The sequence below is a fragment of the Callithrix jacchus genome, chromosome 9 (assembly GCF_049354715.1).
Source record: "Callithrix jacchus isolate 240 chromosome 9, calJac240_pri, whole genome shotgun sequence".
NCBI classification, from domain to species: Eukaryota; Metazoa; Chordata; class Mammalia; order Primates; family Cebidae; genus Callithrix; species Callithrix jacchus.
The window spans coordinates 116,965,286-116,982,826 of record NC_133510.1 but is presented as its reverse complement, the minus strand read 5'-3'; the positions used below and the strand labels follow the sequence as shown (position 1 = coordinate 116,982,826).

Here is a 17,541-nt window from a genome sequence, read left to right as displayed (position 1 = left end):
GCAGGGCAGTCTAGAGTTTCTCAGCATCAAAACTGCTTTGATGAACAGGGGCTTTCCTAGTTCTCACACCCTCATCTAGGATGCAGGATCCCATATGCAGCTCCTATCCCATGTGCCTTTACTTACAATATGGAAGACACTCCCCAAATCCCACCCCACCGAGAGGCCAGGTCTGTGTCCCCACATTTAAATGCATTTGAGGCCATGACTGCTCAGTCCAACAGGATATAGCAGAAGTGATGCTCCAAGACTTTTGAGGATAGGTTTAAAATATACATACAGTTTCTGCTTGTCTCTCTTGCTCCCAGGGAAAGCCACCTTGGAGATGAGCAGCCATGCTGTGAGGAAGCTTAAGAACTTACATGAAGAGGCCTCTGAAGCCCCAGACAAGCCAGCCCACCTGTTTCTCATCTAATTTTAACCTATGTGAATCCATGAGCATAATGAATGGATATGTTACATCATCAGGTTTGGGATAACTTATTATGCAACCTCAGTACCTAGAAACATAGTGTTCGCTTTCTAGAGCTGGAGTAACAAATGGTCACAATCTGCTTGCCTTCAAACAACAGAATTCATTTATCACAGTTCTGGAGGCCAGAAGTTCAGAGTCAAGGTGTCGGGAGGGCTCTGCTCCCTCCGAAGGCTCCAGGGGGAGCCCATGTCTTCTCCTTAGTGTCTGCTGCTGTTGGCAAGTCTTGGCATTCTCTGTCTTATAGATGCGTCACTCCAGGCTGGGCCTCCATTGTCACTTGGTGTCCTCCCCTATGTCTGTTCTCTTCCTCTGAGGACATTGGTTATATTGGAGAAGGGCCCACCTGCTGCAGTAAACCTCATCTTCACTTTATTACATCTGTAAAAGCCCTATTTCCAAATAAGGTCATAGTCACACACCTGGGAATTCATAACTTAATAACAGTTTCAGAGGAACATAATTAAATTGTCAAGATAGGTACTCCATTCCGCAGATGAGAAAACCAAGGCTCAGAGAGGTAGAGTGACTTCCTCAAGGTCACACAGCTGGGGAAGTCACTCTACCTCTACTTCTAATGGCTGAGATGAACTTGGAACCCAGGTTTTAGTCTAGAGGTTTGTCTTCATGGCACCAGCTCAGAGAGGTTAAGTAATTAATCCTAAGGCCACACAGCTTCCAAGTTCAGCTGTTGAATTTTGAACGCAGATATTAAGTGACAGAGCGAAACGCTCCTCTCCTAAGCCTCGCTGATTCTGCTGGGTCAGAAGGGCAAGCTCCCTAAGGGAGTGAAGAAAGCAAGCTTTTCTTTAGGGTTCCAGGAGACCCGTATGCAAGGTCCCTGGATTGTGACATTGCTGAGAAGTCAAGCAACTTCCCCAACCTCACTTCACGAAATCCTCTCTCCGAGGTGCTCAGAGACTTAATCCTCAGGCTTAATCCATCAACATTGCAACAGGTTGATGGTTTTCTCCTCTTTGTCCCAAGGGTCAGGGGCTTAACCCTCAAGCCCAGAGATGCCAAGTTCCACCTGCACATTCCCCTGGGGAGAAGGGGAGGTGATGAGAAACTCCCAGCAGACCTGTTTGCTGTCTGCCAATCTCCACGCCCACCTTCCCCATGCTGCTCAGTGCAGTCGGAGATGGCCGGGAATGGATCCTGCAGGTGCCACGGTGCCCTCTGGCTTCCAGTTTGGTTTGGCCAAAGGGGATCCCCAGCAAGAGATTGCAGGGAGGAAAGCACGTTGGGCTGGGACATTTATTCTACCGGCTCCTCCCTGCAGGGTTGCCTTGGGCTGGTCGCATGCCTGACAGGCCCTAGCTCCCATCAGAATTAACACCACATCCCTTTAGATGGGTCCAGAGGCCTTGCCCTCCCCTCCTCTTCGGTGCTAGACACGTCCTGCTCCTCGCTGTGTGTGCCCTGAGCACCGTGCTCTCCCGCACCCTAAGCACACATTGGTAAACTTTCCCCTTTATCAAACTCTCCTCAATTTCCTCAATTTGGATTGAGGCCAGAGCCAGGCTGATACAAGGGGCATTGCACTCGTGTTCTGTTTTCTGACTGCAAATGCCTTTTAATTCTTCAGATTCCATCAGGGCACTGCACTAATCATTCCCATCTTATCCACTCAGGATGTGCTATTTATTTCAGGATCTGCTGGGCCTGGCCAGGCAGTCTGCGCTTCAGTGGTTCCTCTAGCGTTTCACGAATCAGGATGGATTCAGGTCACTCAGTTCCTCCAATGTCCCAAGCAACTTTGTGCCACTGAGTTCAAAGTGTACTAGGATTTCCAAGAAGAGGTCTTTCTAGACAGGGAAGCCACAAGACCTCAGGCACAGCTCAATGCTGGGAAGTCTCTGTGACACTCCTGCTTAAGCCTCTGTTTCCTGAAATATCTCTGCACCATGTTAAAGGCAACGAGCAGTCATAGTTAAGAAGACAAATTTTGCAGCCAGACAGACTTGACTCCAGCTCTGCCTCTCCCTGTGTGAACTAGGACAGGTCTCTGACCTCAGCCTCCTCAGCATGTAAAATGGGGGAAACAGTAGAACTCACCATGGAGGCTTGAGGCAAGGATTTCATTAGGATAATTCCTGATGCACAGCAGGCCCTAAGCAATCAGTAACTGTTGCTAATTTTTTGTTTTTTGTTTTTTGTTTTTTGTTTTTTGTTTTTTTGAGAAAGTGTCTCACTCTCATGACCCAGGCTGGAGGGCAGTGGTGATCACAGCTTACTACAGCCCCAACCTCCTGGGCTCAAGGGTCCTCTTGCCTCTTAGGTAGCTGCGGCTACAGGTGCGTGACACAACACTGGCTAATTTTTGATATTTTTAGTAGAGACAGGGTTTTGCCATGTTGCCCAGGATGATCTCAAACTTCTGGGCTCAGCCGATCCCCACTACCTTAGCCTCCCAAAGTTGCTAATTTATTTCAGTGGAGGATAAACAAGCCCCGAGGAGTGCCGATGACAGCCAGGCACTGCGTGATGCGCTATCTGCTTATTAACTCATTTATTCATCAGAGTACACGTATGTGGGAACCACTATCATCACTTATACCCAGTTTGCAGGTAAGAAAAATGAGGCACAGAGAGGTTAAGTGTCTTGGCCCAGGTGACACAGCTCTTAAGAGGAAGAGCTGGAATTACAAACCCAGGTAGATGACTGCAAAGTGCATGCTTTCATCCACTCCACAAACACACCTCCTGGGATCTGGGGGCTGTTTTGGATTATATCCACTCCGCCTGAATCCCGCCAGTCAATCACCAAGTACTGCCTGCTACTGCTGGGTGTCCCATCCTTAAGAATGTATGAAATACAGTTAGGTTTGAGGTTCTTTGAGGGTAGGACTCCTGACTCACATTTATTCAGTCACCCTGTTTTCCCGAGCTCAAAATTAAGACATTCGCAATCAAATGGATAACTTTTTTTTCTGATCAGTCCAGGTGTTTTCAAGAAAGTGTTTCCAAAGCGCCAAAGGTAAGGTGCATGGCAATGAACATAAGTTCCCATTGTTGAAGAGAGGAAAGTCCACCCAAATCTGGAGCTGTCCTGGGGAGTGGAGGTCCTGGCTGGATACACAGGTGCATGCTGGGCACAGAGCGGTGTGCTGGTTATCAGCCATGTGTCCCCCTCACTGCCCAGCTCTGTGCCCAGGAGGCTGGCCCAATGGACTGCATCACCCATGGCTCCCTTGCCTGCCTGTCACCTTCTGGCTGGGGTCAGCCCATGAGAGGCACCGACAGACAGCTGCAGCAGGAGGGGAAAGAGGAGGCAGCCTGGGATCGCCAGGCCCAGCCAGGGCTCTGCCGATGGCTATGTCTCTCTGCCTGCAGGTCCTCTCTAAGTAGCCCAGTAACCTCGCTCCCTCTCCCTGTGTCTGGGTTCCTTTCCTGTGGCTGCTGTAACAAATGACCATGCACATTGAAAACAATGCAAATTAATTTTCTCACAGCCCTGGAGGCCAGAAGCCTGAAATCAGAATGGCTGAATTAAAATTGAGGTCATCAGCAGGGCCCCTCTGAAGGTTCCGGGGGAGAACCCACCCCATTCTCCCCTCCAGTTTCAGGGGGATGCCAACTTTCCTTCTCTTGTGGCTACATAATGCCAGTCTTCGAGGCTGACACATTTAAGTTTCTCTTGGTTCCATCTCTACAGTGCCTTTTTTTTTTTTCTTTTGAGACAGGGTCTCACTTTGCCACCCAGGTTGGATGGAGTGCAGTGGTACAATCTCAGCTCACTGCAACCCCCACCTCCCAGGTTCTAGTAATTCTCCCACCTCAGCCTCTCAAGTAGCTGGGACAACAGGCATGTATCACCACACCTGGCTAATTTTTGTGTTTTTTGTAGAGATGGAGTGTTACCATGTTGGCCAGGCTAGTCTTGAACTCCTGATCTCAAGCGATCCACCCGCCTGGGCCTCCAAAGTGCTGGGATTACAGGCATGAGCCACCACATCTGGCTCAATCTCCACCATGTGTCAATCTCCCTCTGCCTCCCCATGTAAGGATACATGTAATGGCATATAGGGACCATCTCCCAACCCAAAAGCCTTGCCTTCATCACATCTGCAAAGCTCCCCCTGCTTTTTTTGAGGGAGTGCATATTTTGCAAGGGGCCATTTCTCAGCCTACCATGACTCCCACTCTTGCAGGTCCCTGGTGCCCTAGGACCTCTTGGCATTTCCTTATCCTGGCCCCACCTTCATAGATGTAGCTGCAACACCTCAGTGGCCTCTTCCTTACATGGGACCCTGATGAGTTTGGTTTCCCTGCCCAGCCAGATAGCTCCCTCTTACTGTCTGCACTGAAGCCCTCTCAGCCTTCCTGAACTTCCTCCCGGTTCAAATCTATATATTTATGCAGAAATATGTATTGACCAACTACTACTGGGCACTCTGTGGAGCAGGGTCCTTCCAGTGAGAAGGCAGGATTCTGTCCCCCCACAGGGGCAAAATCAGGAATAAGTGCCATCCATTGTGCACCAGGCCAGCTTGGATACATGTCTCTCGCTGTTGGGAAACTCCCAGCTCTCCTAATTCAGCCTGCTAAGGATTTTTCCGCCTGGCTTCTAAGGGGCTGCATGGGTTTATCGACGATCCTCTGGTGTCCCCTGCTGGTACCTATTTAGAATTGTAGGCAGTTTTTCTAACACCCTCACAAAGATCAGCTGAGTCCAGATGTCCTTTGCCTAATAAGAGAAAAGGAGATGAGAAGTGTGGACTGGCAGTTAGCAAGAATACCAGGAGGCAAAGATGTAATGCCAGCAAAGAGGCATCGAGCCCGGCTATTCGACGCATGGCATAGTGGATACAGTGTAGATTCTGAAGCTCTGTTTACTGCTCCCTGGCTGACTGAGCCCACCTAAGTCACTTCACCTCTCTGTGCTTGAATTTCCTCATCTGTAACAATTCTACCTACATCGCTGGATTACTGTGAGGCTTAAATTGGCTAGTCTGTCTTAACCTGTACCCGGCACATCAAAATAGGATTTGGTTATTACTGCTGTTGGCATTGTGCTGGGCAGTGTGAATATATTCCCTCTAATCCGCACCATGACCCTGGAAGTGGGCATTCCTGGTCCTGCTTTGCAAATGAGGAATGAGGTTCAGAGAGGGTGACTGACTTACCCAAGGTCACACAGCATGAAGTGTCAGAGATGGGATTTGGACTGGGGTCTCTACCTCCTATGTTTCTGCTCTCTCCAGGGTTCCATGTCATCATCAAGGATAAGCTACTTCATGGCTGTGACTTTCCAGGCTTCCCTCAGCAGTGGAACGGAGGAGGAGACCTGGAGAGATGATGGCACCACCTGCTTCAGAAGAAAAGCCAGACGGACAGGCAGGCACAGCCCATGGTTGAACAGGAGGGATTTCCACTAGTTTCAAAGCAGAAACTAGACTAGACATGACCTTGGAGAAGCATAGCCGCTTCCCCTCCAAGACGGTGCCTATGAAGGTGAAGAACTTGTCCCCTAAATATATAATTCATTTTGATGGCAACAATGATGAAGAAGAATTATAGGAGTATACCCTTTAAAAACAAAAACAAAAACAAAAAAAAACTAAAGTTGTGCTCTATCGACCAGGCTGGAGTGCAGTGATGTGACCTAGGCTCACTTCAACCTCCACCTCCTGGGTTCAAGCCATTCTCATGCTGCAGCCTCCCAAGTATCTACAGGCATGTGCCAACACATCTGGCTAGTTTTTGTATTTTCAGTAGAGACGGGGTTTTGTCATGTTGACCAGGCTGGTCTTGAACTCTTGGCCTCAGATGATCTGCCTGCCTCAGCCTCCCAAAGTGCTGGGATTACAGGCATGAGTCACCATGCCCAGCCAGAGTATGCCTCTTAATGTCAGTCTTTTTCACTAGACTATAAGTATCTTAAGGACAAGGAACATGTCTATTCTGACCATTGCTATATTCTCGGTTCCCAGAACAGAGTCTGGCACAGAGTAGGTGCTCATTAACTATCTAAATAACAAATGAGTGAACGAAGGATCATGTTTGCTTCCCTGCAGCAGAGCTCCCTGTCTAGTTGAACCACAGCCACATTTAGTGATGCGGCTGGGTGTCATGGCTGACATCTGTAATCCCAGAACTATGGGAGGCTGAGTTGGGTGAATCACTTGAGCCCTGGAGTTTGAGACCAGCCAGGGAAACATGTAGAAACACCATCTCTACAAAAAAAATTTTTTTAATTCGCTGAGTGTGGTGTAGTGAACGTGTGGTTCCTGCTACTTGGGAGGTTGAGGTTGGAGAGCCACCTGAGCCCAGGAAGTAGTCGAGGCTGCAGTGAGTTGTGCTTGTGCCACTGCACTGCAGCCTCGGCAACACAGTTAGACACTGCCTCAAGAAAAAAAAAAAACCTTTTTTTTTTTCAGGCAAATCATTCCTCCAACATAATTCTCTTTTAAACCAGACCTTGATGATTCTCTGTATGTGTGAAGGTGGTATCAGCCCGCAGCACCACTGGAAAATTTAAAAAGGAAAGACAATGATTCCGGTTTTAATTCCAGCCCGTCCCTGGATCACCCTGCCTGGGTCCCCACTGAGCATCACGCCCAGCCCCAGTTAAAGCGGCGCCGGAATCTGCAGCCTCCAGAGCCTGGGATAAGACCCCTGTTGGTTTGTCTTCTCAGAGTGAATTTAGCTTTTCCCATCCATAGTCTGTTTGATAAATGATGTGTGATTTCCACTCCCCCCGGGTGAATATTTATGGTTCACTGCCAAAAGCAGGAGGGGCCCCCAGCAGGGCCCACTGGGGCCAAGCCTCAGCTGCCACCTGCCACAGGTGAACTGCCTGGTCTCCATTCAGGTGTGGCTGAAGCTAGTGCACACCTGGTCTTTTGTCTCGAGTCAAACCCTGGCCGCTTGGATTTTCCCTTGAGGCTCCTCTGTAGTTGCCTGGGAATGGGGGGCTGCCCTTCAGAGGGACTTTTGGGTGGGCAATGAAGTGCTGGACTATGTTGGTGACAACATAGCAGATGGTGACACCCCAGGGCAACCATCTCCAGCACCCCCCTCCATGGCCTCCACTTCCTGACCCCTAGGAGTGGCCACAGGTAGAGAGGAGCAAAGGGAGCCAAACTGGAATCTGGCCTTGGGCTCTACAATGTGATCTTAGGCAAGTGTTTCCTCCTTTCCAGGCCTCAGTTTCCCTGTATGTCAGCAGATGAAAAGAAGGTTGTCCCAGGACCTACGTACACCTAAAAAAATAATTAAAATAACTAAAATGAACTATCTTTGAGCCTTTCTACATATTAACATTTCCAAAAACCCATAGATTACCTGTTAATGACAAAAAAAATTTTACAAAAGAGGAAGCTGGCAGGCGTCCCCTTTTAGCTAAGCGGTCAAAGTTACCATCATCAGTTTTGAGGCAAATTGATGTCACGTGCCTCCCAATCTGGTGCACTGTGAAGAATACGGTGCCATGTGAACCTGCAGAATTGTTGCCAAAAAAGCAAGATCTATACATTCAATGCTATCCCCATCAACTTCAACTTCCATATGTAACCAAAAAAGAGCCCACATAGCCAAGACAATCCTAAGCAAAAAAATCAACAACAACAACAAAAGCTGGAGGCAAAACCTGACTTCAAACTATATTACAAGGCTACAGTAATCAAAACAGCATGGTACTGGTACCAAAACAGAGATATAGACCAATGGAACAGAACAGAGACCTCAGAAAGAATGCCACACATCTGCAACCATCTGATCTTTGACAAACCTGACAAAAACAAGCAACAGGGAAAGGATTACCTATTTAATAAATGATGTTGGGAAAACTGGCTAGCCATATGCAGAAAGCTGAAACTGGATCCCTTCTTACACCTTATACAAAAATTAACTCTAGGTGGATTAAAGATTTAAACATGATGCCTAACACCCTAAAAACTCTAGAAGAAAACCTAGGTAATACCATTCAGGACACAGGCATGGGCAAGGACTTCATGACTGAAACACCAAAAGCAATGGCAACAAAAGTCAAAATAGACAAATAGGATCTAATTAAACTTAGTTTGTTTTGCTGTGCAGAAGCTCTTATCAATAGAGTGAACTGGCAACCAACAAAATGGGAAAAAAATTTTGCAATCTAGCCATCTGACAAAGAGCTACTATTCAGAATCTACAGAGAACTTAAACAAATGTACAAGAAGGAAAAAAACATCAAAAAGTGGGCAAAGGATATGAACGGACAGTTTTCAAAAGAAGACATTTATGCAGCCAACAAACATATGTAAAAGAGCTCATCATCACTGGTCATTAGAGAAATGCAAATCAAAACCACATTGAGATAACATCTCACACCAGTTGGAATGGTGATCATTTAAAAAAATCTGAAGACAACAGATGCTGGAGAGGATGTAGAGAAATAGGAACACTTTTACACTGTTGGTGGGAGTATAAATTAGTTCAACCATGGTGGAAGACAGTGCGGCAATTCCTCAAGGATCTAGAAATAGAAATACCATTTGACCCAGCAATCTCATTACTGGGCATATACCCAAAGGATTATAAATCATTCTGTTATAAAGACACATGTACATGTATGTTTATTGAGGTACTGTCCACAATAGCAAAGACTTGGAATGAACCAAAATGCCCATCAATGATAGACTGGATAAAGAAGATATGGCACATATACACCATGGAATACTATGCAGCCATAAAAAAGGATGAGTTCGTGTCTTCATCAGGGACATGGATGAAACTGGAGACCATCATTCTCAGCAAACTGACACAAGAACAGAAAACCAAACACCACATGTTCTCACTCATAAGTGGGTGCTGAACCATGAAAACACACGGACACAGGGAGGGGAACATCACACACTGGGGCTGGGGGGGGGCTAGGGGAGGAATAGTAGGGGGTGGGGGGATTGGGGAGAGATAGCATTAGGAGAAATAACTAATGTAGATGACGGGGCGATGGATGCAGCAAACCACCACCACGGCACATGTATACCTATGTAACAACCCTGCATGATCTGCACATGCCATCCAGAACTTAAAGTATAATAAAAAATAATAAACCACTTAAAAAAACAAAAAGCAAGGTCCAGATGTGTGCTATCTTGGTGATTTGGAATATACCTTGGCTATTAGTATATATCTATAAATACAGAATTACTGTACCCTTCCTTTTTCATTTTCAAAATGTCTTTTAAGAGATATGTAATAGACCAGGTGCAGGGGATCACATTTGTAATCCCAGCATTTGGGAGACCAAGCTGGTTAAATCACTTGAGGTCAGGCATTCAAGACCAACCTGGCCAACATGATGAACCACCACCTGCAGTAAAAATGCAAAAATTAGCTGCTCGTGGTGGCGCGCGCCTGTAATCCCAGCTATTCGGGAAGCTGAGGCAGAAGAATCACTTGAACCCAGGAGGCGGAGGCTGCAGTGAGCCAAGATCACAGCACTGCACTCCAGCCTGGGTGACAAAATTATACAAACATACACACACACACACACACATATATGTCTATATATGTACATATACGTATATGTACATATATATACGTATATGTACATATATATAATTATTTTTGAATAGTTTTAGATTTACAGAAGAGTTGTGAAAACCTTGGAGAGTTCCCGAATCCCCTGCACCCAGATCTCCTTATTGTCCGCATCACTCTGGAACACTTGTCCCAATTAATGAATCGATACTGATGCCTGATGCACCCCTAAAGTCCATGCTCTAGTCATATTTTTTTTTTGTTTGTATCTAATGTCCTTTTTCTGTTCTAGCATCCCATATTCGGTTATTCTTTTTTTTTTTTTTTTTTTCTGAGACGGAGTTTCACTCTCGTTGCCCAGGCTGGAGTGCAATGGCGCAATCTCGGCTCACCGCTACCTCCGCCTCTTGGGTTCAGGCAATTCTCCTGCCTCAGCCTCCCGAATAGCTGGGATTATAGGCACATGCCACCACACCCAGCTAATTTTTTTGTATTTTTAGTAGAGATGGGGTTTCACCATGTTGACCAGAATGGTCTCGATCTCTTGACCTCGTGATCCACCCGCCTTGGCCTCCCAAAGTGCTGGGATTACAGGCTTGAGCCACCATGCCCGGCCTGGTTATTCTTTAGGTTTCTTTTGGCTGTGGCAGTTTCTGAGACTTGTTTTCGATGGCCTTCACAGTTTTGAGGGGCACTGCGCAGGGATTTTAAAGGATGTCCTTCAACAAAGGTTGGTCTGATGTTTTCTCATAATTAGACTTTGGTTGTGGTCTCTGGGGAGGACGGCCACAGAGGTGACTGGTCATTTCATATCAAGGGTACTTGATAAGTCAACATGACTTATCACTGTTGATCTTAACCTTGACCACCTGATTCAAGTCACATTTCCCAGGTTTCTCCACTGTAAAGTTACTCTTCTCCCTCCTTTTCCATAGTGTAGTCTCTAGAAGTCATAATGCACAGTCCATATGTAAGGCTGGAAAGTGATGTGATATGATGTTCCTTCTTTTTTTTTTTTTTTTTTTTTTTGAGACAGGTACTCGCTCTGCTGCCCAGGCTGGAGTGTAGTGGTGAGACCATTGGCTCACTGTAGCCTCACCTTCCTGGGCTCAAGCAATCTTCCCACCTCAGCCCCTGAAGAGGCTGGGACTACAGGAGCACACCACCATGCTTGGCTAATTTTCCATTTTTTGTACAGGTGGGATCTTGCCATGTTGCCCAGGCTGGTCTCCTGGGGCCAAGCAATCCTCCCTCCTTGGCCTCCCAAAGAACTAGGATTACAGGCTGTGAGCCACCATGTCCAGCCTTGAGGAAAAAGTATAATCATAAATGATTTCAAAGTCTCAATTTATTTTCTTATCTATTACTTGTTTATATCACTGGACTTACAAATATTTATTCTATATTTTGGGTTATAATCCAATACTACATTATTTTATTTTAAGATGGAGTTTCGCTCTGTCACCCAGGCTGGCGTGCAGTGGTGCAATCTCTGCTTACTGCAACCTCCACCTCCTGAGTTCAAGCAATTCTCCTGCCTCAGCCTCCCAAGTAGCTGAGATTACAGGTACCTGCCACCACACCCAGCTAATTTTTGTATTTTAGTAGAGGTGGAGTTTCACCATGTTGGCCAGGCTGGTCTCAAACTCCCGACCTCAGGTGATCTGCTCGCCTCAGCCTCCCAAAGTGCTGGGATTACAGGCATGAGCCACCGTGCCTGGCTACATTATTTATTTTGTTAATCTAAATGTTCCAGCCTTGAACACTGGGGACCCTTTCAGTTGGCTCTTGTATCCCATTAGGGGAAAAAATTTGTTTTGAGCTCTGTCTTACTCTTTGGCATTACAAGATACTCCAGGTTCACCTTGTGTATTCCCTGCCCCAGCCCTAGAAATAGCCATTACTCCAACGAGCCCTGGTTCCTTTCATTAAAGAATAGATTTGAAATCAAGACCTGGGCACTGCTTCATTCTTTTCTTAACATCTACATGATATCTTACCCATTGTTCCACCAGTTTTCTACTGATGGGCGTTTCAGCTGTTGCCCATCCTTGGTGATTGCAAACAATCACAGTAAATATTAATGTGTCAGCGTAGCTATATGATACATTTCTAGAAGTCCTCCCCAGTGCCTCTGGACCATGCCCAGGAGCGACCAAAGGATGGGAGCCAGAGGGCGACAACTTTCTCCCTATGACTCCTCACTCTGAACAAAGCTAAGTTCTCAGTTCCTCTGCACATTCTCACTCTTGAAGCCGCCATCCTCGCCCTCCCCATCTCATACCAAGCAGGGAAAGTCTCCTCCTCCTTTCTCTCCCAACCCACAACCCTTACCCAAATCTCTCTTGCATTGCAGCCGTGGTTACCCATTGAGTCAATTCCTCAAGGTTTGGTCAATAAGGGGCCAGAAAACAATTCAAACCAAAGGTCTTGCCTCAGAGGGTCTGTCCGGGCACAGGGTTGGGTGCCAGGGACAGTCCATAAATCAGATGCAATCTCTGCTTTCTTGGAGAATGCTGCTACTGTGGGAAACCAACATCAGGCACAGAAAAAGTAGGAAATGCCAGGTCATAACAAGACTATGAAAAAAATGGACTACAGGGGGATGAGAGGGATGGGGTAGGATGGAGTTGGTGGTGCCCTTTCAGAGAGGGTGGCCAGGGAAGGCTTTACAGGGAAGATGAACTTTGATGGGAGATCTGAAGGAAGTGAGAGAGCGGAGCCATGGAGGGGGAAAGGTGGTCCAGGCAAAGAACATGGCCGATTGCAAAGGTCTTGGGGCAGAAGCCTGCAGGAAGGTGAAGGAGACCAGTAGGGAGGTTGGAAGGGATGAAGCAAAGTCAGAGACTGAGGTGAGACCTTCTTCTTTTGGTCAGCCCCTGGTCACGCTGGAAGGCTTAGGCAGAGGAGGCACTGGTCAGTCTAGCTTTTGTTTTAACTAGACTGTAGAAGGAAAGGACAGAACAAGGGGACAACGAGGGTGCTGTTGGAATAACCCGGGCAGGATGATGGCTTTGGCGGGCTGAATAATGTCCTCCAACGGTGTCCACGTCCTCATGCCTGGAACCTATAAGTACATTGGCTTCTACAGCAAAGGGACTTCTTCAAGTGATAAATTAGGATCTTGAGATGAGGAGATGACTGTGGATTATCCAGGTGAGCTCAGTGTGTGACAGAGGTGCAGCAGGAGGGGTGGAGCAAAGAGATGTGACCACAGATGAGAGGGTCAAAGAGAGAACTCTGAGGATGGAGGGAGGAGCTGGGAGCTACGGGAAACAGATTCTCCCCTGGAGCCTCCGTGGGAAGCAGCTCTGCCCCCACCTTGGCTTTGGTGTTTCTGCGGTCCAGACTGCAGATCATCAGTGCGCATGGTTTTAAGCCACTAAGTTTGGGGCCATTTGTTACAGCAGCCACAGGAAGTGGATACAATAAGAGCTTGGACTAGCTTGACAGCAGTGGAGACAGGGAAAAGATGATGTGTTTGGCAAATCTTTTGGGAAATGGAGTTGGTAGAACTTGCTGATGAGTTAGACACAGGCTGAAGAGTGAGGGGTGGTCTCAGGACGACCCCTAGGTGTCTAGCCAGAGCAGCTGGGTGCCCATTGGTTCTGCTCAGTGGGACCAACTGACACAGGAAGGAAATCAGGTTTGCTTTCCTCTCCTCTCTCCATTGTCTTCTAGAACCTTCTAGAATCCCTCCCCAATTACTGGCCTTTCTCCAGCTGGGAAGTTAATTCCCTCAGGGACAAAACACGACTTCTCTCACACCCTCACGTACATATAATTATGCCTTTTCTTCGGGGTGGGGGGAGTTGTTTTGTTTTGTTTTTGAGATAGGGTCTCCCCTTCTGTTGCACAGGCTGGGGTGTGGTGGCACAATTATAGGTCACTGTAGCCTTGACTTCCTGGGCTCAGGTGATCCTCCCACCTCAGCCTCCCAAGTAGCTGGATCTACAGGCGTGCTCCATCACACCTCACTAATCTTTGTGCTTTTTTGTAGAGACGGGATCTTGGTATGTTGCAAGGGCTGGTCTTAAATTCCTGGGCTCAAGGGATCCTCCTACCTTGGCCTCCCAAAGAAGTACACTGATGAAGCCCAGGGGTGGAGCTGGCTTAGACGAGGCTAAATTTTTAAACCTCTAGGTATAATTGGAGAGCCCAGCCTGGTGGCATCTCGGTGCCCCTGAATTAGTTCTGCTGGGAGAAGAAAGGAGGCAGGAGACAAAACAGGAAGGCTGGAGTTGAGCAAGACTAATAATGATGTTATAACGTGGCTGCTTATTAAATGCACGGGAATATATGGCCTGAGAATGGTCCCTCCTCCCCACATGTGACGACCATATTTTCTGGATCCAGAATTGGGATGTGGGGATTCATAAAGGGCATTCCATTTTCTTTTAATACCTTTGAAAGACCTTCTGATTTGTGAATTTTTTTAGGGCAGGCTACATTGAGTTGTACATTTTAATAAAGGCAGTTCATGAAAATAGTAAAAGTACATGAAACTAGGACTAGCTGTGCAGCACTGGCCTTCTTGTAAAAGGCAAATATCTCAGAGCTGCCTCATAAAGCCTGCCCCAGCCCTCCCTAACCAGGGTCACGGTGTGCACCAAACAACCCCCCAGTTGTCATTTAATTCATATCACCTATCAATATCTGTTCAATATCACTGTGCAGGAAACAACCCTCCAATTATTACTTAATTAAAGACATAACAATAAATATCTGTTGACTTTGAAACACAGTGACCTGTAAGTCACCGACTCCAGGCTTGAGGGTACATTTTTACATGCATGTGTGTTTTAATTGAATGGACAGTCTACACAAGACAGAGAGAGGGTGAAATCTGATCTTCAGAGGAAACTACTACCAAGCAAGCAGATCTCACGGGCCAAAATAGCAGCCCCCAAACAGATATGCCTACATCCTAATCCCCAAAACCTGTGAATGTGACTCTTTATGGAAAAAAGGTCTATGCAGGTGTCATTAGCTAAAGATCCTGAGATGAGACTGACCTGGATTTAGAGTAGGTCCTAAGCCCAGTGGCAGATGTCCTACTAAGAGGAAGCCTAGGGAGGTGCTTTTGACTCAGACACCAATAGTGGAGAAGGTCATGTGAAAACAGAGGCAGAGATGGGGGCTATGCAGCCACAAGCCAAAGAATCCCTACCACCACCAGAAGCTGGAGGGGACAAAAAAGGATCCTCCTCCCTCGAGCCTTTGGAGAGGCCATGGTCCTGCTGACAATTTGATTTTAAATTCCTGGCTTCCAGAACTGCAAGAGAATACATTTCTGTTGTCTGAAGCCATCCAGTTTCTGGTAATTTGATACAGAAGCCCTAGAAAGCCAGTATACCCCGTAATCCTGTAACTTAAAACTACAGCTCATGGGTTGGCTTCCTAGTTTTGTAAATAAAGTTTTATCGGAACACGGCCACACGTGTTAGTTCTGGATGTGCTCAAAATACGGCAGCAGGGTGGAGCAGCTGTGTTAGAGACCACATAGCACACAAAGCCTGAAATATTTGCTCTCTGGCTTTCTAAGAAAAAGCTTGCTAATCTCTGATTTAAAACATATACAGACCTGGCATGGTGGCGTGCACCTGTAATCCCAGCACTTTGAGAGGCTGAGGCAAGAGGATCACTTGAGCCCAGAAACTTGAGACCAGTCTGGGCAACAAAGTCAGACTCGGTCTCTACAAAAAAATTAAAAATTAGCCAGGTGTGGTGACAGATGTGTGTAGTCCCAGCTACTTGGGAGGCTGAGGAAGGAGGATCACTTGTGCCCAGAAGGTTGAGGCAGCAACAAGCCATGATCACACCACTGCACTCCAGCCTGGGCACCGAGCATGACCTTGTCTCCAAACAAACAAAGCAGGCTGGGCACAGTCTCTCATGTCTGTAATCTCAGCACTTTGGGAGGCTGAGGCAGGTGGATCATTTGAGGTCTGGAGTTTGAAACCAGTCTGGCCAACATGGAGAAACCCCGTCTCTACTAAAATTACAAAAAATTAGCCAGGCCTGGTGGTGCATGCCTGTAATCCCAGTTACTGTCTCAAAACAAGACGAAAAAATCCCAAAACAGATACATAAAGAGTTATTAGTCTCCCTACCACTTCACCCCTCCAAAGCCATCCTTCAGAAATGGCCACAGTTAATATACATGCTTGTTGACTTAACCCTATGGTTAAGTATAAATATATGCAGATGTAGCTGATACATTATTAATATTTGAATGTATTAAAAATAATAGGTAATTTTTTTCATAATGAAATATCAAAATTACAAAAGGTTCCTCAAGGTAAAGGACATGTCTGTCCACCTGAATACCCACTTCCCGGGTCCCCTCCCCAAGCAACTGCTGTTACCACTTCCTCGTGTATCTTTCAAAATCACCTTTGTTTACATAACTCACACATATAGTGTCCCCTCCAAATTCCCGTGTTGGAGTCTTAACCTGTCATACCTCACAAAGTGACGTTATTTGCAAATAGTCTTGACAGAGGTAGCTACGTTAAGATGAGGTCATTGGGATGAGCTCTAATCGAATGCCACCAGTGTCTTTATAAAATGGGGAAGTTTGGACACAAACTCACGCACACAGGGAGACTGTCAAGTGGAGATGAAGGCTGAGATGGGGCGACGTATCTACAGGCCAAGGAGTGTCAGAGACGGCCAGCACACCACAAGTCAGAGAGGGAGAAACACACTCACCCTCATGGCTCTCAGAAGGAACCGGCGCTGCCAACACCTTTGTCTCAAAGTGCTAGACTCCAGAGCTGCAAGACAATTCATTTTGAAATTTACAGGTACCCTGGCCAACAAACATGACAAGCATCTATGTATCCTCACCCACCCCCTCCCTTTTTTTTTTTAACCTAAGTGACAGCATAGGTAATACATTACTTAGTATATCGCTGGTTTTCACTTAACTATGTCTTGGAGATTGTCCCATGTGCTGGTTCTTCTCCAGTCGTCCGTCTCCCATTCCCTGAGCCTGCTCCTCCAGGCTGCTCTGTGTCCTAGATGCAATCTGTGTGCACAGCAACACCTGCGATCACACCCCCAGCTTCCCATTGGCTCGGCCAAGGGGAGGCTCCAGCAGGAAACTGAAGTTGGGAAGAGAAAGAGAGGACATGGTATTTATCCCCGACACACACACACTTGTGGTTTCACACTGTATCTCTCCGTAGCTCTAGTCCTTAAAGGACCTCCCTCTCCCACGGCTCCTGGCCTCACTGAGATCCAGGGATGACATGCCCAGCTCTGCCCTTCAGCCCCAGGGGTGGTCATAGCTCCCCACTGTTGCTGGGCCCTGGGGGTTGGCCATCCTTTGTTGGTTCCTTAACCCTTCTTGTATACATTTTCTACAGCTGCTGTCTCAGATGACCACAAATTAGATGGCATCACAATGCAAAGTTCTTCTCTCACAGTTCTGGAGGTCAGAAGCCCCAAACTACCAGCAGGGCCTTGCTTCCTCCAAAACCTCTAGGGGAGAAGCCTTCCTTCCTTCTTCCAGCTTCTGGTGGCTCCAGGTCTTCCTTGACTTACGACTGCATCACACCAAGTTCTACCTCTGCTGACAGATGGTGTTCTCT

General features: G+C 47.0%; 1 long non-coding RNA gene across 1 annotated transcript; it reads right to left on the bottom strand.

Moving 5' to 3' along the window:
- Positions 1-555: 555 nt before the first annotated feature.
- LOC118144347 (uncharacterized) lies at positions 556-17,303 on the bottom strand. Its single transcript, XR_008473989.2, has 5 exons — positions 17,183-17,303; positions 16,877-17,052; positions 16,658-16,722; positions 5,602-5,762; positions 556-864 (listed from the first exon to the last, which is right to left on the bottom strand). It is a non-coding gene; the product is annotated as an uncharacterized LOC118144347 (long non-coding RNA).
- Positions 17,304-17,541: the final 238 nt, after the last annotated feature.